This window comes from Suncus etruscus, chromosome 18 (genome assembly GCF_024139225.1).
Source record: "Suncus etruscus isolate mSunEtr1 chromosome 18, mSunEtr1.pri.cur, whole genome shotgun sequence".
Lineage (NCBI taxonomy): Eukaryota > Metazoa > Chordata > Mammalia > Eulipotyphla > Soricidae > Suncus > Suncus etruscus.
In genome coordinates, this window is record NC_064865.1 from 28978843 (window position 1) to 29000654 (window position 21812).

Below are 21812 nucleotides of genomic sequence, written 5' to 3' on the forward strand. Positions count from 1 at the left end.
GAAGAAAAATAAAAATCACATGATCATATCAAAAGATGCAGAGAAAGCATCTGATAAGATCCAACACCCATTCTTGATCAAAACTCTCAGCAAGATGGGAATGAAAGGAACCTTTCTCAATCTAGTTGAAGCCATTTACCACAAGCCAATGGTAAATATTATCCTCAATGGCGAAAAACTAAAAGTCTTTCCTCTAAATTCTGGTACAAGATAATGCTGTCCGCTCTCACCACTCCTCTTCAACATAGTACTGGAAGTTCTTGCTATAGCGATGAGGCAAGAAAAAGATATCAAGGAATCCAGATAGAAAGGAAGAAGTCAAGCTCTCATTGTTTGCAGATGACATGATACTCTACTTAGAAAACCCTAAAGCTCTACCAAAAAGCTTCTAGAAACAATAAACTCATATAGCAAGGTGGCAGGCTACAAAATTAACACAGAGAAATCAATGGCCTCTTTATACACCAATAATGATAGGGAAGAGAAGGAAGTCAAGAAGGCAATCCCATTCACATTAGTGCCACACAAACTCAAATATCTTGGAGTCAACTTGACCAAAAGACATGAAGGACCTATACAAAAAAAAACAAAAAAACAAAACAAAACAAAACAAAAAACAAACTATAAAGCCCTGCTCTAAAAAATAAGAGCGGACACACGGAAATGGAAACACATACCCTGCTCATGGATTGGCAGGATTAACATTATTAAAATGGCAATACTCCCCAAAGCATTATACAGATTTAATGCGATCCCCTTAAACATACCCATGACATTCTTCAAAGAAGTAGATCAAATACTTATGAAGTTCATCTGGAACAATAAACACCCTCAAATAGCTAAAGCACTCCTAGGGAAAAGGAAAATAGGAGGCATTACTTTCTCCAACTTTAAGCTGTACTACAAAGCAATAGTTATCAAAACAGCATGGTATTGGAATAAAGACAGACCCTCAGATCAGTGGAATAGGCTTGAGTTCTCAGACAATGTTCCCCAGACATACAAGTACCTAATATTTGACAAAGGAACAAGAAATCCTAAGTGGAGCAGGGAAAACCACTTCAACAAGTGGTGCTGGCAGAACTGGTTAGCCACTTGTAAAAAAGCGAACATAGACCCCCAGTTAACATCATATACGAAGGTAAAATCCAAATGGATCAAAGACCTTGATATCAGAGCTGAAACCATAAGGTATACAGAACAACACATCGGTAAAACACTCCATGACATTGAGAGTAAAGGCATCTTCAAGGAGGAAACGGCACTTTCCAAACAAGTGGAAGCAGAGATCAACAGATGGGAATACATTAAGCTGAGAAGCTTCTGCATCTCAAAAAAAATAGTGCCCAGGATACAAGAGCCACTCACTGAGTGGGAGAAACTATTCACTCAACACCCATCAGATAAGGGGCTAATATCCAAAATATACAGGGCACTGACAGAACTTTACAAGAAATAAACATCTAATCCCATCAAAAAATGGGGAGAAGAAATGAACAGATGCTTTGATAAAAAATATAAATGGCCTAAAGGCACATGAAAAAATGCTCCTTGTCACTAATCATCAGGGAGATGCAAATCAAAACAAGATGAGATACCATCTCACACCACAGAGATTGGCATAAATCACAAAGAATGAGCACAATCAGTCTGGCGGGGATGTGGAGAGAAAGGAACTCTTATCCACTGCTGGTGGGAATGCCGTCTAGTCCAATCTTTATGAAAAGCGATATGGAGATTCCTCCAAAATCTGAAAATTGAGCTCCCATTCGACCCAGCTATCCCACTTCTAGGGATATACCCTAAGAACACAAGAATACAATACAAAATCCCCCTTCCTCACACCTATATTTATTGCAGCACTATTCACAATAGCCAGGCTCTGGAAATAACCACGATGCCCTTCAACAGACGAATGGCTAAAGAAACTATGGTACATATACACAATGGAATATTATGCAGCTGTCAGGAGATATGAGGTCATGAAATTTTCCTATACATGGATGTACATGGAATCTATCATGCTGAGTGAAATAAGTCAGAGGGAGAGAGAGACACACACAGAATAGTCTCACTCATCTATGGGTTTTAAGAAAAATAAAAGTCATTTTTGTAACAATCCTCAGAGACAATGATAGGAGGGCTGGAACACCAGCTCACTTCACGAAGCTCATCACTAAGAGTGGTGAGTGCAGCTATAGAAATAACTACACAGAGAACTACCATAATAATGTGAATGAATGAGGGAACTGGCACGCCTGTCTGGAGTACAGGTGGGAGTGGGGTGGGATGGAGGGAGATTTGGGACATTGGTGGTAGGAATGTTGCACTGGTGGAGGGGGTGTTCTTTACATGAATGAACCTAATCCCAATCATATATGTAATCAAGATGTTTAAATAAAGAAAAAAAAGAATATGAAAATAGATCCCTAGTGCTATGTAGATTATACATGTAAATATATATAAATCTCAATTATACAATATTTATTTCTTATAAATTTATTTTATGAAGTAACCACATGATGGGAAAGAGCACAATTGCAGGAATGAGGTGACCAAATTTGATGAGGACAGCAGAAGAAAAGAAAAACACCAGTAAGGTTTCTAAGTGACAACTGTCAGCAGGTTGGAAAATTGCTTATAAATACAATAGAATTAAATAACCATGGTATGAGGGCAGAGTTGCTTAAATATCATCAGAGAGGAGAGATAAAATTTCCTCTCTGGAAAGATGATGATATTGAAATCTGACTTTCACTCATGGGAGTGTTAGTAATAGCAGACAGTGGTCCGGAAATGACAGAGCTGGATGATTTAAGAGAAAAAGTTGAAGGCAAAATTAACAAAATCAAAATGATCCTGATTATTGCAATAAGAAGGTATATAATGCCTACTTCTGCGATTCATCGACATCTATATTTTTACAAACTTACTCAGATTCAGAAAAACTGCATGTAATACAGCAATTCTATTGGCAGTATGTGGTATATCATGAGTATCCTGGGCAAATACAGATAGGAAAAGGTAGAAAGGGAGGAGATATAGTTTATATAAGAGAAGTACAAAAAGAAAAATACAAAATAGTTAGCAAGGCATATTATTAGAAGTAATGGGAAGAAATTAAGAAAATGGCAAAATGAGGTTGCATATCGAACATTCTCCCAGCATGATTTTTACTGCACTATAAAGGCATTTTTTGGAATAATAATGCTAATTTTAAATGCCCTCTTGATAAAATGCTCAGGTTTCTATAGAATATCAGACAGCAATTAAACTTTATGAGCTCTGCTACCCCTTTCCCAGATATGCTGCAGCTTGATTGTTTCCAGGATGAGGCCTTTGGAAACTGGGCACTCTGGGGTTACACTGGCCAGGTAAGAGATGGAAAGCCCATCACTCAAGTCATTTAAAATTGGACACAACATTAGAGAAAATGCAATGAAGCTGAGTGGGATGAACTAGAGAACCTAATGTAGCATTAAAAAAAATCACATTCAATGGCACCAAGGGACATTTGGAGGGCACTGTGTTTAAGTTTTGGGCTTATTTTGCAAAAAGATGTACCACTGTCCTTGCTACTTGCTCTATACACAGGAACTCTGTCCTAACTTTACTAAAAATATTAAGGGTAGTACTAATAACCTGACCAAAAAAATACTTTAAACCTTCTGCTTACAAAATAATTTCTTCCTTCTCTGGTTCAGTGATGATGATGTCATTATGAGTTTGTGGTTTTTTATTTTTACATGAGCACAAAAGCAGACAGAAAATACATTAAAGTGATATGTAATTTTCCATGCAAATGCTTTCAGTCTAACAAGAGCTTAGCTTTATGATTAAGTGGAAATTGGTTATTTGCTTTAAATATTTATGATAAAATGTTCTAATTAACATTTCAATGAATTCAATTCATAAGATAAAAAAATTTTGCAGTATCCCTGGTGACCTTGGCAGCTGGTCATATGGCATACGTGTTATCTTAACAATTAAACCCTGTGAGCTCTGCAACCCTTTCCCAGCAGACCTGTGAATGTAATAAAACACATCTACAAAGCACTGTCAAAATGGTTTTATACCTACTTCTAACTTAAGTAATCTAGAGTAAACCTTTCAACCTTGCCCTTTTCCAGAGCTTCTAAAAGGAGAAAATGAAAATACTGACCTATCACAGATTGGAGAAGAACTTAGACAAATAATTTAAGGAATATGTCAAGATTCTGTGGATATTGAGAAATGATGAATTCTCTGTGATTTCAAATTCTCCAAGAAAATCCTCAAGACCATTTAACAAGGCACCAATATTGGGTAAATATTTGGTAAAGACCTAAGATAAACAAACTCTATGACAACAAAAAAAATCCACACTCCTTAAGGGGAGGGTGTGGCTAAATAATCCATTCTCCAGAGGTTTTTCTGAGCTGCTGCATCATAGGTATAGATCATATCATAGATATTTAAATGCTAAACTTACCTTGCTAATGTTGAAAGGTGACAGAATAATAATGGCAAGTAAAAAAATGTTGTAAACATCTACTTGGTACTATGTTAAGCACATATCCACTTCATCTCATCAAATTTTTACAACATATAAGGTAGCTATATAATCACTAGCCCCATGGGGGGGTGTTAGGACACACCCGTGGTGCTCTAGGGTTCAGAGCTCAGAAATTACTCCTGGAAGGTTCAGGAGACTCTATGGGATGCTGTGGAATAAACCTGGGTCGGTTGCATACAAGGTAAATACCCTACCAGCTGTGCTATCGCTCTAACCCAACTAGCCCCATTTTAGAGATGAGCAAATTAAAGCACACACATAGTATTTAACTTACTAGTTCAAAATCACAGATAGAAAGTAAAACCTGTGCCCAGGCAGAAATAAAAGCTATGTTTCAGAATGCTGTACCCACAGGAAAAGCAAAATAGAAGAACTAGGACAGAAAGAACAAAAGAATTTTAAGCCACCTTTTTTTTTTTTTAACTTAAGCTTGCATTTCCCTGTAAGTCCCTGGCCCTAAGACCATGGATTTGGGGTTCACCTCACATCTATGACAATTTAACCAAAATAAGGAATAAAAATTGAGCAAACTTAAAACAGTGCTATTCATACAAGGAAGAATAACAGGCAAAGACAGTTTATACATTTTTTGACTAAGTCAATTCACTAGGTAATTAATTTTTGTGTTCCTTAATGGATAATTGATAGGTAAATTATTAAAAATAACAATTTTCAGAAAAGGCAGGAAAGGCTTCACAAATTAGATAACCACTGGTTTCTAGAAACAAGATTCAGAAGAAAAACAGAAAAAAGACTTTTGTTTCCTGTTAACTGAATACCTCTGATTCAAAAGAAAGGAGTATATTGAATATTGACAGTCATCTTTGCTTCCTTGAAAGATCTGGTTATCAAGTGTTCACTCAGGGTGAGAAAACGTCAGTTTTCTTTATCATCAAAAGAGGAGATGGGGGGCTGGGAAGGTGGCGCTAGAGGTAAAGTGTCTGCCTTGCAAGCCCTAGCGTAAGATGGACCGTGGCTCGATCCCCCGGCGTACCATATGGTCCCCCCCCCCCAAGCCAGGGGCGATTTCTGAGCGCATAGCCAGGAGTATCCCCTGAACGTCAAACGGGTTGGCCCCCCCAAAAAAAAACAAAAAAAAGAGGAGATGGGGGACATTGGTGATGGATGGGGCTGTTGCACAGGTGAAAGGGGGGGTGTTCTTTATATGACTGAAACCCAACTACAATCATGTCTGTAATCAAGGTGCTTAAATAAAGATATTGTAAAAAAAGAAGAGAAGAATGGCCTATTTCATAAGTAAACAGGCTTGCTTTGCCAAAATTAAAGAATTTACAAGTTAAATATTTTATTTTTATAGCCATTAGATTTGATTTTTCTTTTCTAGAAAAAGAAGCTTACACTTTAAATTTGAAAAATAAGCATTCTTCTTTCCATATCTACAATGTAGCAAAAAGTATATTCTTGGCATGGCCTGGCAGCTTCCTCCAGTAATTTTCTTTCAAGTAAAATATCTTTCCCATCTACTGATAAATTCTGACAGCTATCTTGGAGTATCCAAGGAACCTCTCTATTTCCCCATCACTGGTGTGCCAGTCAACTGACACAAAAGAGCAGGATCTGAAAAGGAATGTTGTCCCAAAGCACTTTGTATGAAGCATGTAGCAACTATACACTTTGCTACAGATCCCAGGCAGTGTATCCGTTAAACAGTTGTGGCCTTCCATTAACAAAACTGAATTGTTGTTAGAAATTAAGATTAAAGAAATACTGACAGTCAAATATTTGGCAAGAAGTGCTTCTAAACAGTTTCAAGCACATTAAGTGTAACTGATGCCATACAGAAAACAGGAAAAGAGGAAAAAGAAAGATAAATGTAATGGTGATCTATCTAATGGGGCCTCTTTTGAAGAAAAGAAAGAAAAATAATAAAACAACATACAGCTTTATGACCATTCACTAGGAAAGAAAAGAAGAATGGCCTTTCCTATTCCTGATAGATGCTTCACTCCACTGCGTTCCCATGTTGATGTGATTGTGTTTTGCTGCATTTGGTCAGATGAGGTAGTGCATCAACCACTCTCAATATCCTGGCAGGAGAGGTCTGGAAAAGCGCAGTTTTAGTATTAAGGCTTCATGATAAATCCATGTTCAAAGAGGTCAGTTATTTCCTTTGAAGTGCACAAAGAAGACATTTACCCTGTGAAAGCCTTCAACCCAAACGTGTTTAAAAATGTGAACATTTTAGAACAAGAGTTAATGCAGATAAATGATTTCAGACTTAATGAACCACAGTGGTCAGAAACCTGCTGATTTTGCTTTCCCCTTCCCAAACTTGCTGCTCTCAGCGCTGGCCCCAAGACTAGCCAATAATTTACATTAAAAGAATGGAAAGATTAGTAAAATTTGGTTAACATGATCATCTTTTGTTTTCATAAGAAACTTAAAGAACTGAGAATGAAATTAGAATTATATTGCACAGGGAATGAGTGGCCTCTTGAACACTATAGAGAGCTTAGGTTTCCTAAAGAAGAAGTAACTTGTGGGACTGATGACTGTTTTACTACAGCAATGGCTTCTTTTTGGAATGAAGTGCCACTGTAATTAGGAGGGATAGGAAAATAAAAGATCCTTAAAAAGAGTCTTCTTGGGTTCTGTGAGCCCATTTATCAGTTAATCTAACATAATATGCACACATATAGTTTACATATATTTATATATATATACACATGTTATGTATACATCCACTGTACATATATTTATATATAATGAAGGTTCGAAGGTTCAAGAGAAATTCAGTTGAGAAATTATAGAAATGGCTCAAGGGAATACAGTTCTTGGAAGTTTCCAATAACCCAGACCACAAATGGTACTTTCTTTTTCTCATCAGCAGGGAGAGTAGATAGTCACAGCTATTAATGTAAAAGTTTTTAAGTGCATTCCTCCTTAACTCAGGATATTCATGACACTAGCATGCATCATCTTGAAAAAGTGTAGCAATATGGTGCAAAAGAGAGAGCTCAAACCAGTCATGCTGAGGCCCTAAATTTGATCCCTGGCACCATATGGATTCCTGAGCACTACGAGTGTGTCCCCAGATCATTGCATCTGAGCAACACCACATCACTGAGCCAGAGCATGGAAATATTCCGCCCACACAACTAGGCAAGTATCACTAGGAGTGGCCTCTGGGTTTTCTAAGCATTGCTTAAAAGGCAAACCACAACACCACGTCCCCCTCCCCCAAAGTGTGACTCTAAAAATGGCAAAAAAAAAAAAAAAAATCCTAAAAATGCAATGCAGTCTTTCCTTATTTCTCTGTGCCCTTAGTAAACTTAGCTCCCTATAACATAACTTTCAGAAGATATATACTAGATACTGAGTGGTGATGATGATGCAATAATAGTAAGAAAATGTGTGATCAAGAAGAATGCTGCCAGCAATAAGAACTACAGATTCTTTTCTATCTTTTGTTTTTAGACACTGGTAGTAAAACAAATGAGAACCCACTGTTTCTGAGTCTACACCAATGTATGGTCACTTTCTTTCATTATCACCATCTTAGGGGGCCTTTAAGATAGGTTTATCCCCATCCACCTAATCCAATTAATTAATTATTAATCTCACAGATATACTGCACCTGTTATATATTATTTTATTTCTGCATTTTTTTTTGGTTTTTCAGGCCACACCCATTTGATGCTCAGGGGTTACTCCTGGCTAAGCACTCAGAAATTGCCCCTGGCTTGGGGGGACCATATGGGACGCCGGGGGATCGAACCGTGGTCCTTTCCTTGGCTAGCGCTTGCAAGGCAGACACCTTACCTCTAGTGCCACCTCGCTGGCCCCTTATTTCTGCATTTTATACATAAAATGAGAAAAATATCTTTGCCCCCTAAATATCAATCTTAGTACTATTGGAGAAAAATTGTTCCCCTTTAAAATGCATGCTCTATACTACACTCCTTGATTTTTTTAAATATATAGTTCCACCTGAGAGTCTCATGAAAGCTATGGCTCCTTTCCTTACTCCATTCCACTTTAAAACAGATTCATAAAATTTTATAACATCAGAGCATTCATTAGGACTTATAGAATCTAACTTTGGACACCAGGATAAACATCTCTGGGCTGACAGCAGACTTTCCTCTTATACCATCTGTTATTCCTCATCCCAACTAACACCCAGATACTAATCTCCAAACGTTCAGATGCTTATGTACTAGAAATCTCTATTTAGAAGTCCTATAGATTCTCCATATTCAAAGTCCAATTCTTAGTTCATTGAGTTCCACTCAGACCTACTACTGCATTTCTACTCAATTCATGCCAACAATTTCTCAAGTGGAAATAAGAATTATCTTTGATTTATTTTTCATCGTTTCAAAGCTAAACAAATATACTTAAAGTATCCCAAATTATCTCAACTTTGTCCCTCCTTTCACCACTCTTTCCTAGATTAGATCAACATCTTCCACCTGAGACCCTCAAATTACGTCTCTGCAATTATTCTAGCCCTTCTACATTCAATCCAATTAACCTTTGCCCATGTAAATTTTGGAAAATGCAAAATCCGTTGACAGTTTCTGGAGAGGAGACAAGAGGGAGAAAACAGGGAGGAAATCAGACAAATACACAATGTTTAAGATAAAGCTCTGGATCCTGAAGACAGCCCCTCAAGCACCTAGAGCTGAAATCTCATTTCTATGTCATCCCCACCTACCTAACATGAGGCTAATATCAGCACAACCTGCAGTGTCATAGTCCTGCCTTTTCCTGAAATCTTAGGTTCTTCTCTTCCCTTCCGTATCCTGTAAAATTAGGATTATATACCCAGAAGAAGAGGGAGCTAAGAAGAGAGAAGGGAGGAATAACTTCAAATATCTTAGGCAAGACTAGAGTTTTAGTCTGTATCTTCCTTCTAATGTTGGACTGCCCTATCCTCTTGGTTATGATTCTTTGGCGAACTGGCCAGGCCAAGCAGCACTCTATTTCTAGGAATTTAGAATTAGTAATTCGTTGCCATATATTTTCTATAAACAGAAAGGCTGCCTGCAACAAGAAGCAATGGCAAGAGACAGGCGACCAAGACCATAGAGCTTGGGAAGAACAACAAACATGATTCTAGCTCATGGCTACTTTCCAGTTATAGCTCCAGTAACTCCTGTACTTGGACCATATTTCCTTCCTTCTTTCCATTTATTCCTGTAACTAGATTGTAGGCTCCCAGTTAGTTCTAGCCAGGTGGAACATATTTCTATTTCTTGCAATATAAGGGACTTGATTTGGTCCACACTAGTAGAGAATGGAATCCAGTATGGAATCCACATTGCTTTTGTTTGGTTTATAATCAATATTACTCACGGTGCCTCTCTGAATAAATTATTTTCTTTATAAGGGGGAGGGCAATCATATTAAAGGTCATAAATGTAGCTCATTTAAATAAACTATCTAAGCTTCACTGCTCCAAAACATAAAATAGAATTGAAAACAAATGAATCTTTGCTTTGGGCTTTAAGGCTTATGAATTAAATCAACTATTAATCAGACGGAAAAACACTGGCTTCTTTCCCATGGTCATTACTATAGAATTATTTTAAAGAATCAATAAAACTCACTAACCTACATGACTTTCTGGTACTTTCACTCTCTAGTTTACCCCAGAACTTATTGCTAATTACAGTAGGTCTAAAAGAATGCACACACAAGTGACAAAAGACATAAATTATTTACAGGGCTATTCATCTGCAATGGACATCCCATCAGATTCAACCTTGTAAGTGTCACAGGACCAGTTATTTTCAAATCAGATTGTATTTTATAGGAAATAATAAAGATGCGACAGCAGCACAATAAATTTACACTAATAGCAGATCTGCATTTCATTGCAAGGAATGTCTCTACTCTATTAAGCAAGCACTGAAATTTGCCCTTAACATGCCAGAGTCAAGGGTTTCCTTTAAGAGGCTCTGCAGATTTGCAGGCATCTGAGGCTCAGGGCTCAATGTGGGGCATCTTAAATGTTTTCAAATCTTTATTATTATTATCATCATTATTAATTATTATTAATTTTACAGTGTCAGAGATTCAACCAAGGGCCTCACTGGGACAATTTTTTAGAAGCCATTTTCCATATGGGAAACAAGACTCTCTAGAATCTGAAAGAATGTGCCTTAATCTAAAAGGACTTACTCCTGGCATTTGTTTTTTTCTCATCTGAAATATTTTTTTCTTCTCTGCTGTGATCCATTTTGTCTCTGCAACAGAGCCATGTTTATCATCTAAGACTTATCATATCGCTCCTGCTGACTGACTGACTGGTCAGCAAAAACCAAGTTGATGAGTCTAGGATGTGAGGACTTGGCAGACCCACAACGCTTTAATGGATCTCAGCAGTATTAGTTTACTGAAAGGCGATCCAGTTCGCCTGGGACAATTTACCATTCTGTGTATTGTGCACAGACAAGTCCTTATATTTTGCTAGCATTTAACTGTGGGTTTCTCCCCAAGGCAGGAAAATGTTTCAATAATCAGGCGGCAATGAATAAAATCAGTTTGTGTGACTGTGATATATGTTAAGACCACTCAGGATTATCAGATGATCACTGGGCAGGAAGGAGTTGGGAAGACTGGAGGCCCTGCTTCCCTGATCTTATCTATCACATGACAGACAGGCCTACTCTGCCCAGGGCTGTGTATGAGACACAGACCTGTGCAGAGGCACAGGGTGAATGAGATGGATGACTTCTCAAGGTCACTGGCATTGCCATGATTCATTAATGTTGGACAGGCTGCGGCTCTGAGCTGTGTGTTTTCCTAAAGCAATAGACTTTACTGTCCACCTCCTGTAAATAATAAATCTCTCAGCTTTCCAATATTCCTGTAATCTGAACACCAGCATATTGAAAATAATGTAAACAAGGCTAGCTCACAAAATAAGGCAAGTACCCATGGTAGATCCAATAAATATGGCATGGACAATCATCTTTCATGTCGATAGATGACAATACTGGTAACTAACCTCTAATTACAGTTGGAAAAATTCACAAAAAATTAAAATAAATGTGCCTTTTAGAATCAATTTCTATATTTTATAAAACTAAAGGGCAGATTTATATAGCATGGGGGCAATTCAAATAAATCAAAAGAAGACAACTTTATCCTCAGATTAACAACAGTAAATCACAACCCCAACATGAGAAAGGAGGCTCAATTAGGAATTATTCCCCCAACAATTTCACTGGAGAGAAACACATACAACCCATCAATAGCTAGCTCTTTAATCACAATTATCAACAATAATGTATCTTTGGCTCTCAAAGGACAGACTCTTTGCCAAATCTTTGCGTTATCTTAAATCTAAAGTGATTAACATTAAACATTATAAAAATTCCTAGAAAATGAACAGTTTCTAAAAACTACTGGTTTATTCTCTTCCAGTGCAGAGTCATACTCATTATTAAAAGTCATGAAGCCTTATCACAGTATACTAATTTGTCACTTCCTCAGGCAATATTTCTGCAGAGGTGAGGTGGGGTTTTAGTGGGTTGGTGTGGACTGACAAAACCATTTTCAAAAAATCAAACACAGTGTTACAGCAGCTATAAGAAAATCCTGCTCCATCAATCTATCACCTTTCACAAGGAAAAAAAAAAAAGAGAACATTTTAAAGTATGAAGTAGAATAGAATAAAACCCCTTTCATCTATATTTTCTGAAACAACAAATTTATCTTTCCTGTGCTTATTTCCCCCTTGTAAGGAATACTTAGCACTCTCAGTAATGAGACAACAGTCACCCCACCCAGTGCTAAAAAGTACTATTTGGAATGTTTAGACTGTGGCTTTTCTCTTTGTACCTTCATTCAGACCATATGAGTCTGTTTCCAATGTTCCTACGATTTCCTCAAATCTGTCATGTTTTCTACCCATTTCTACCTCTGATACAACTAAAATGTCATCTCTCTAGTCGAAAACATTGCACATATGTCACAAAACAAGTACAGTAAAGGTTGTTGTCAGCTTCTCTGAAAAAGCTAAGCTGAATTTCCTTCTCTAACCATTTCTCCACTTTTTTTCCCTACTGGTATGTGTGCATTTCATCTTTTGGGCAAAGCCCATCTTTCAGCTGCTCTACAGGGTAAAGGTCTGTGACTATCCATGTGATGATCAGTATCTAGAACCTAAGAAGTGAACATCTGACAAGGATAATGTTGTGGTACACCTTTGACAGTTTCTTCTCTGGAGCTACACAACCACAAGAGATCAAGACCACAATGTGTCATTTAGCACTTTGCAAAAATTCCTAAACAGAAAGAAAAATTCAAGAGCAAACTTTGGACCTTTTTTTAAATTATGGAATGCTTCACGAATTTGCATGTCATCCTTGCGCAAGGGCCATGCTAATCTTCTCTGTATTGTTACAATTTTAGTATATGTGCTGCTGAAGTGAGCACAAACTTTGAACCTTTTAAAATAGATTTTAAGTTAGCATATGAACAATATAAATTATGTTTATATTTTCCACATTATTTATATATTACTTAACAGTATATGCTGAAGGTAATTTATTTTATAAAGCATAAATAAGATATAAAGTATATATACAACTATATATCATACAAATTTTTTGACATTGGTTTAACATTCAGGTTTAAAAGTTAGTATTAAAATTCTAAATCACATTATAAAGCAATATTAATCTAAAGTCAAATGGTACCAGAATAAAAAGACAGACAAGCGGAAAAGAAATAAACCTACATATATAAACCTATACCTATAAGGACCCAAAATAAAACCTACACTTATAAGGACTTTTAATTTATAACAAAGGACCCAAGACCATACTAAAAAAATTAGAATAGCTAACCAAAAAAACAAAACAAAAAATAAAAAGAGAAAAGATAAACTTGACACTTATTTAATATCACACACAAAAATGAATTCAAAAGATTAAAGACTTGAATATTATACTTAAAGCTTATATTCAAAACTTAAAACATAATTGACTGACCCCAGAGATCTATTTGAAGACTCAGCTCCAACAAAAAGGGAAACAGAGTAAAGAGACTAATAAAATCAAGCTTTTAAATAACAAAAGAAAGACAAAATTCAGAGGCAACCAAGTAATTTGGAGAAAATATGTCTCCACAACTAATAATAGACTGATATCCAAATTGTATTAAAGAATTCACAAAACAACCCTATCAAACACTGGGCAAGATATCTCTCCAAAGAAGATATATATGGTCCAGATGCACATAAAAACATACTCAGCTAGATGCCAGGGAGATGGCTAAGAAATAAAAGAAATACACAACGGTCAATGGAGTCTGTCCTAAAGAATCTGTCACCATGCTCCACGTCAGCCTGACTTCTATGTAAGATCTGTACAGAAACCAGAATCTCTAATTACAGAAACCTGACAGCAACAACCGTGATTGTGAAGGGCTATTACTGGGACCATAGAAATGACACTGGGTTTGGACAACCTAGTATGCCTAGAACTCGGAGTTAGTTTTATGCCAGAATACTTTATGGGTAAGGTCTCCCAGTATTTAGGCCTAAGGTTTTTCCTTTCTATTTCTCCCATATTTTGCTGTGCCTATGCAATCAACAACTGCCACACACACTTTTTATTGTAATTTTTTAAATCTCTTATCTTTAAAAGAAAAACTTACTAACCTGCTATTGTTTGAATGAGTTTATTGGAAATACAATAATTTTCACAAATATACTTGCTACTGTACATTTTCTTCTTTCTTTTTCTTCCCTTTTTTAAGTTTTGCTTTCTATTTTATTTTTATTTTTTTAATAACTTCACTTTCTGTCATCTTGAAACAAATATATTATGATCAGTTAGGTCAATTATTGATGCATTTTCTTTAAATAAATTAAAAAATATGTCAACAGAACTCAAGTGCTGTTAGGGAGGGAGGAGAGGAAGATGAGGGGCCAGAGGTGGAAGAAATTTAGCAGTTGTGGTGAATATATATTTCTAAAACTATTAACATTATAAATTGTGATACTTTAATAGAAAGGTTTATAAATATGCACATATGTATGTATTTAAGGTAAGTAATATTTAATACTGCCTGAATGCCTAGCCTAGAATCTTTTGAAAAATAAGCTTTTATAATATTTAACACACAATCTTAAACTATGTAAAAGTAAGAGGAAAAGACATAGGAAAGTTATATTCTGAAACTTAAGAACTAGATTTGTTGATAATCAGAAAGTTCAAGATTGTAATCAATATCTGAAAATTGAATAAACTATTTTAACTTATTGTATCCTAACAAAAGAACTATCTCCTTAAGACTTCTCATTTTTAGTATAATCACCATAATGAACAACAAATTAATGTTTATGAATTATTGGGAGAAAAATGTTCTTCTTACTTATAAATATCTACCAACACACACACACACACACACATACACACACACACACACACACACACACACACATCCTCTAAAGAGAGAACTAACCTTGCAATGAAATCACTCTTTTTTATATGTCCCTGAGAGCAGATAGACCTATGGATACACCTACTATCTTATAAAAGTGTTACCAGCTTTCTCCCCTGTGATGAGGAAAGGGACTCAGAGTTAGCAATGGCATTTTAGTGATCTTTGGAATACAATATCCCAAAACCACAAGGCAGTCTCTAGGAGTAAATGAGATGTGAGAGCCAACACTCTAGAGATTTTCAGAGGGCAAAGAGAGATATTTAGAACTGTCCTTCATTTATCTGTGTCTTAGGCAGGAGTATAGATGGATTCACTTCTAAATATTCTAAGTCCCTTGAAAGCAGCACTGAAGGAGAAGTCGAGAGGAGAAATGTGGTAGGGCTAGTTAAGTACCAGAAAAATAAATGGAAGAAAGGATGTTGTGTGGTCTAAGTAGAATACTAACAATCAATAAAATAATGAAGCATAAATCTGGTTAAAGTCATATTCAACAGAGACTATGAAGAAGCTTATCTGGACAACTGAAATGCTTATATCCTTTAAAACAGTATCAGATTTTACTGAGCAATGTTAAGATCCATTTTATTGAGCTAGAAGTTGGTATGATGACAAGGTAAGTTTATATGTTGGTCTTCTCACCTATACTTTTTCAGCCTTAGAATTTCTGAATGATGCAATGAGGAAGCTTATAGATTTGGATGGGAAAAGGCAAAACTTTCTTTTCTTCCACATGACAAAATAATCTATGTAGAAAATCCTAAAGAATCAAACAGAAATAATTCTTGGTATTCAGAAACCATTATGGCAAAGTATCAGTAAACAGGTTTATATACAATTGCTTTCCTATATGCCATCAAAGAACAAGTATGATTAATTAATTAACTTTGGTTTTTGGGCCACATTCAGCAGCTCTCAGGGGTTACTCCTTGCTCTGTACTCAGAAATTACTCCTGGCAGGCTCAGGGGCCATATAGGTTGCTGGGGATTGAACCCCAGTTGGCCACATTGCAAGGCAAATGATCTACCTCCTGGGCTATTGCTCCAGCTCCTGAAAAGTGTGATTTAAATAAAAATACATTATTACCAAATTATGAATCTCACCAAAATATTGCAATATTTATTTATATATTTATGTCTCTCTGTGATTAAAGTAACAAAACTTCTGAAAATAGATTCAAGGAGAAAAAAAATAAGTGGATGGAAATTTCATTTTCAAAAAAAAAGGAAGAATGTTTATGAAGCTTCTGTGCCACAAAAGAAATGATAAATAGAATAAAAAAAAGACTCCCATAGACTGAATTAAAAAACACCACACAGATTGGGAGAAAATATTTGACTACCACTCATCTGATAAAGTGTTAAAATTCAAGCTATTAAAGTACTTTAGAACTTTATAAGAAAAATAAAAGCCCAACATCAACACAGAATGGGGGAAAGATATGAACAGAAACTTCCTCAAATAAAATAAAAAGATGGTCAAAAATGTATTTGAAAAAAGTGCTTTGCATTACTTATCATGGGGGAAATGCAAATCAAAACAAGCAGATATGAGACAGGCACAGATCACAGAGCATCCAGCACTATCATGGATGTGGAGGGAAAAGGATACTTTTCATTGGAAATGTTGATTTGTTCAACCTTTTTGGAAAACAATATGAACCATTCTCAAAAATACAAAACAAAATCTAAGAATTGAGATTTCATGTGATCCAGCAACTTCTGTTTACTACTTGGTTTTACCCCAAAACCGAGGTATCTTACATGTAAACCTGGGTGGGACCAGCTCAGGACAGCCTGAATATATGTCCTTATATGGCAATAATATAAAATCTTTGTTCAGAGGAATTTAGCCATTTGAATTATTGAACATTTTCAAGGAAGATAAGGTCTATAGGAAAGGCATGCTGGAAAATCTAACCATGCTTCAGTTGCTAGGTATGAACACACTTGCATATGCTTGTGCTCCTTCCACCCCTTAGCTCCCATGCACATTCAGTCTTTTTTAAAAATAAAATAGTATCAGAGAGATAGCACAGCGGCGTTTGCCTTGCAAGCAGCCGATCCAGGACCAAAGGTGGTTGGCTCAAATCCTGGTGTCCCATATGGTCCCCCGTGCCTGCCAGGAGCTATTTCTGAGCAGACAGCAGGAGTAACCCCTGAGCACCGCCGGGAGTAACCCAAAAACAAAAAACAAAACAAAAAAAATAAAATAGTATATGTTTTAGCCATCAGTTAATTCATTAATAAAGTGAAAATAAAAATATGGATCCAGCCAAAACTACCCCAAATTAAATTTAAGCTAAAAACAAACAAACAAAACAACAAAACTATATGAGTTATTATAACAGGAATATAGAACTAAGTCTGTAATCTTATGTCTAATTTAATGTAACCAGAACGTACACCCAGGACTCGGGGTCAAAAGCAAACTCCAAAATATCCCCTTTTGATTAAAGAACATAAGATGTCACAAGGGAAAAGTTTCCTTTGACAAAAAGGGAATATTTCTTACCAAATAAAGACATTTTAGGGAAAGCAATATATAGACGCAGAGGAAAGAAAGACTGCAGGTTTTAGTTATGCACACATTGATTGGCTAAAGACTGATAAAATTGAAACCTATTCTGTACAAATAATGCTAAATGATATTACCAGAATGCGAAATTTGGTGGTTTGTGAATATAGTTAGAAACAGGATACTGAGAAGAAATATAAATAAAATTAAGGGAAGAAAAGAAAAATTTATTTTGAAAGACTTTCTCACAATCTGTGTTGTATGAATATTACACCTATGAGGGGCCACTGCATACAATACACAAATCTCAAAAGATGAAGGTATGTATGCAGACATCCAAGTTAAACTGAATGAAAGCTATTACCAAATTATTTTAAATCTTAAAATAAGAGCTGTGTTATCTCTGATAAAAGGAAACCATTATGTAAATCATTAACCACTAAGACACCTCCTAACACCCTGTAATGTACATCACATTTTATTGCAAATGTGTACAAAGAAAATTGGAGACCAGCTGATGATTCTGATATCATTCATTTTACCTAGTTTATATACTACAAACACTCAATTGCTCTGTGTGCTTATTACCATATATTTGTCCTTCTTGGAATGATAATAATCATAAAAAGCCTTCCAGTGCCCTGAATGGACTGGATAATTAGAATTATAATGACTGTCAGCTGAATATATTGTGTGTCATGATTTCCTTAAATCTATTATTCTACTTGGTGATAGGCCCTCCTACCTGCGTTGTTCTAATGCCTGTTCTCCAAGGCAGAGATACCGGCACACAAGTTTTTTGAACAAAGTTGAGCTTATCTAAAACAATTTCTTGATTGATAGATGAAGCCGCTAATATTTCATCAGTTTAACTTACTTCAAAGTATTATATTTCTTTTATAACCATCTTATTCTGTTCAGAAAGAACATAAATTTTTGGTTGAACTTGTTCCAAGTCTGTTTTGATATGTAGATAAATGAAAAGTAAATACTTTACATAATGATTTCTTACTCTTCTGTAGAAGACATATTTTAGTTTGTAGCTATAAACTGCAGCCCAAATACATTCTTCTCAGAAGAAGCCATGCCAAGCACAGCAAGGCGGCTGCTCCAGAAGCCTAGACCTATGTTCTCACTAGAAACAATTACTCACAGCAGAATGAAATCATCTCTCTATTTAGAGACAGACATTATTTATTATAGTTCCTTTTAAAAGTATCAGAAACCAATGACAGCACACAAGTGTTACAGCTGAGGCCAAAGCAATCTTTTGTTTAAAGACAAGAAACAAGATTTAAACTCAATTTTGGGTTTTAGTTTCTCAATTCACTGTAAATTATATTCTGAGTTCACAAAAATTAGAAATGTATATGCATACAGACACACACATATATACTTGTTTACACACAAATACATACATATATAAGTACTAGGCTTTTTCCAAAGCTATTGCTTATTCATTTTAATAATTCTGAATTCTTGCTATAAGAACCAAGCAGTTTTGACAACTAATATGCTCTATTTCTTATAAATATCAGTTTCCAAGATAATAATTTTTACTATACTTTATTTAAGAAAATGTTAGTAGAATTTTTACCGGCTCCAATCCATGAGATGTTATATAATCAATAGTCTGATATAAGGAAAGAATATAATAAGGTTCTAAAAAGATAAATCTTTAGATTTCATTTTTGGAAAAAAAATCCCTAAAAATATATAGGTATGGGGCTAGAGAGATAGAGCAGCAGTTAGGTGCTTGCTTTGCATGTGATCAAAAGAGTTCAATAACTAGAACCAAATGCTCTGCCAGGAGTGATTTCTGAGTGCAGAGCCAATAGAAGCTCTGAGCATGACCAGGTGTGGCCCCCAAACCAAAACGAACCAAAACAACACAAAAAAAGAGCTCAGAGGTCAGAGAGCTCAAAGGGCTCAAAGGGTTGAGTGGATGAATCTGCTTTGAAGATAATTTATCATTGCAGGTAGCTTTGCTTTGATTAAGTACCATAGGAGCCTAAGGACTGATCCAGAAGTAGCCAGCCCCTAAGGAATACAAGATACAGCATACAAACAAAACAATTAAAAAAAAAAAAAAAACCTAAGCAAGACCAGGGCAATGGTTCAAAGGTCTGCAACATATGTTTGCATGTGGGAGACAAAAGTTTGATCCCATTCCGTGGTACTCCGTGGTCTCATCAGCACTGTTGGATATGGAACCTCCACCCAAACAAGAAGATTTAAAACACAGAATTCCTAAACACACATTTCTTCTCATTCAGGTTACAGATCAGTATTCATGCCAACAACATAGCCTGGAAAATTTGAAAATTAAAAATAAGTTTTAAATGACCTTTGGTTTGTGTCTGCCTAAGGAATCAGGGAAAAGTAGTCAAATTATCCACAGCACACATAAAGGCAAATTTCAATTTATAAGGGGTCCACAGAATTTGAATCTATAATAAAAATATGAGCCCCCAAAGGGAAAGATAAAACCATGAGGGAAGGGGCCGGAGTGACAGCACAAAGGCAGACTCTGGTTCGACCCTGGCATCCTATCTGGTCTCCTGAGCATGCCAGTAGTAATTTCTCAGCACAGAGCTAGGAGTAACCTTTGAGTACCACCAGATATGGCCCCCAAAACTAAACAAACAAACAACAAAAAGCCCATGCGGGAAGAAGCTTCAAAGTCAACAAAAAACACAAATAACAAAACCAGACCAGCAAATGGTGGAGCCTACTCCCTGTGAGCATGCACACTGTGAATGCGAGTGAGTGGACCCCACCAGACCACAGAATAATTACATTACTATAATAATTTAAGCATAAGTGCTTTTAAACCACTTGCATTTGCTGTATGTATGTATGTATGTATGCATGTATGTATGTATATAAATAATTTTTGGCCACATCTGGCGGTGTTCACGGGTTACTCCGGGCTCTGCGCTCAGAAATTGCTTCTGCCCCTGACATTTGATAAAGGGGCAAGAAATGCAAAATGGAGCAAGGAGCAAGGAAAACCTCTTCAACAAGAGGTGGGGACAACTGGTCAACCACATGCAAGAAAGAAAACTAAGACCTCCATCTAACACCATACACCAAGACCAAATCCAAATGGATTAAAGACCTTGATATCAAACGCAAAATCATACAATATACAGAACAACATGTTGGTAAAACACTTTATGACACTGAGACTAAAGGTTTCTTCAAGGAGGAAACATCACTCTCTAAACAAGTGGAAGCAGAGATAAACAGATGGGACTATATTAAGCTGAGAAGCTTCTGCATCTCAAAGGAAATAGTGACTAGAATACAAAGCCATCCAGAGAATGGTAGAAATTACTCGTCAGGTAAGGGGCTAATATAAGATATACAAGGTACTGACAGAACTTAACAAGAAAAAAAAGATCTAACCCCATCAAAAATGGGGAGAAGAAATGAACAGACTTTCTCAAAAAATAAATGTAAATGGCCAAAAAATGCTCCACATCACTAATCATCAGGGAGACACATATCAAAATAACAATGAGGTAATGCCACAGAGACTGATACATATCACAAAGAACAAAAACAATCAGTGCTGGCAGGGATGTGAGGATAAAGGGACTCTCATTCACTGCTGGTGGGAATGCAGTCTAGTTCAGCCTTTATGGAAAACAATATGGAGATTCCTCAAAAAACTGGAAACTGAACTCCCATATGTTCCAGCTATACTACTCCTACGAATATACCTTTGGAACACAAAAATACAATACAAAAATGCCTTCCTCACACCTATATTCACTGCAGCACTATTTACAATAGCCAGACTTTGGAAATAACCAAGATGGCCATCAGCAGATGAATGGCTAAAGAAACTATGGTACATATGCACAATGGAACATTATGCAGCTGTCAGATGAAATGAAGTCATGGAATTTTCCTATACATGGATGTATATGGAATCTATTATGCTGAGTGAAATAAATCAGAGGGAGAGAGATCCACACAGAATAGTCTCACTCATCTACGGGTTTTGAGAACAATTAAAGACAGTATAATGCCCAGAGACAATAGAGATGAGGGCTGGAAAGACTGGCTCACTATAAGAAGATCACCACAAAAAGTGGTGAGTGCATTTAAAGAAATAACTACACTAACAATTATCATGACAATGTTTATGAGTGACAAAGGTAGAATGTCTTTCTCAAATACAGGCAGGTGGTGGGAGAGTGGGATGACATTGGTGGTGGGAATGTTGCACTGGTACAGGGGGTGTTTTTATGACTGAAACCCAATGACAATCATGTAATCATGTTTGTAATCATGGTGCATAAA

At 36.2% G+C, this 21812-nt stretch overlaps 1 protein-coding gene and 1 non-coding gene across 2 annotated transcripts in view; both read right to left on the reverse strand.

The window, feature by feature from the left end:
- The window catches only part of BTBD9 (BTB domain containing 9), a 509556-nt gene that overhangs the window by 214931 nt on the left and 272813 nt on the right, over nucleotides 1–21812 (reverse strand). The gene's annotated exons all lie outside the window — the stretch shown is intronic.
- Nucleotides 12861–12967, reverse strand: LOC125996688 (U6 spliceosomal RNA). Its single transcript, XR_007491369.1, has one exon. It is a non-coding gene; the product is annotated as a U6 spliceosomal RNA (small nuclear RNA).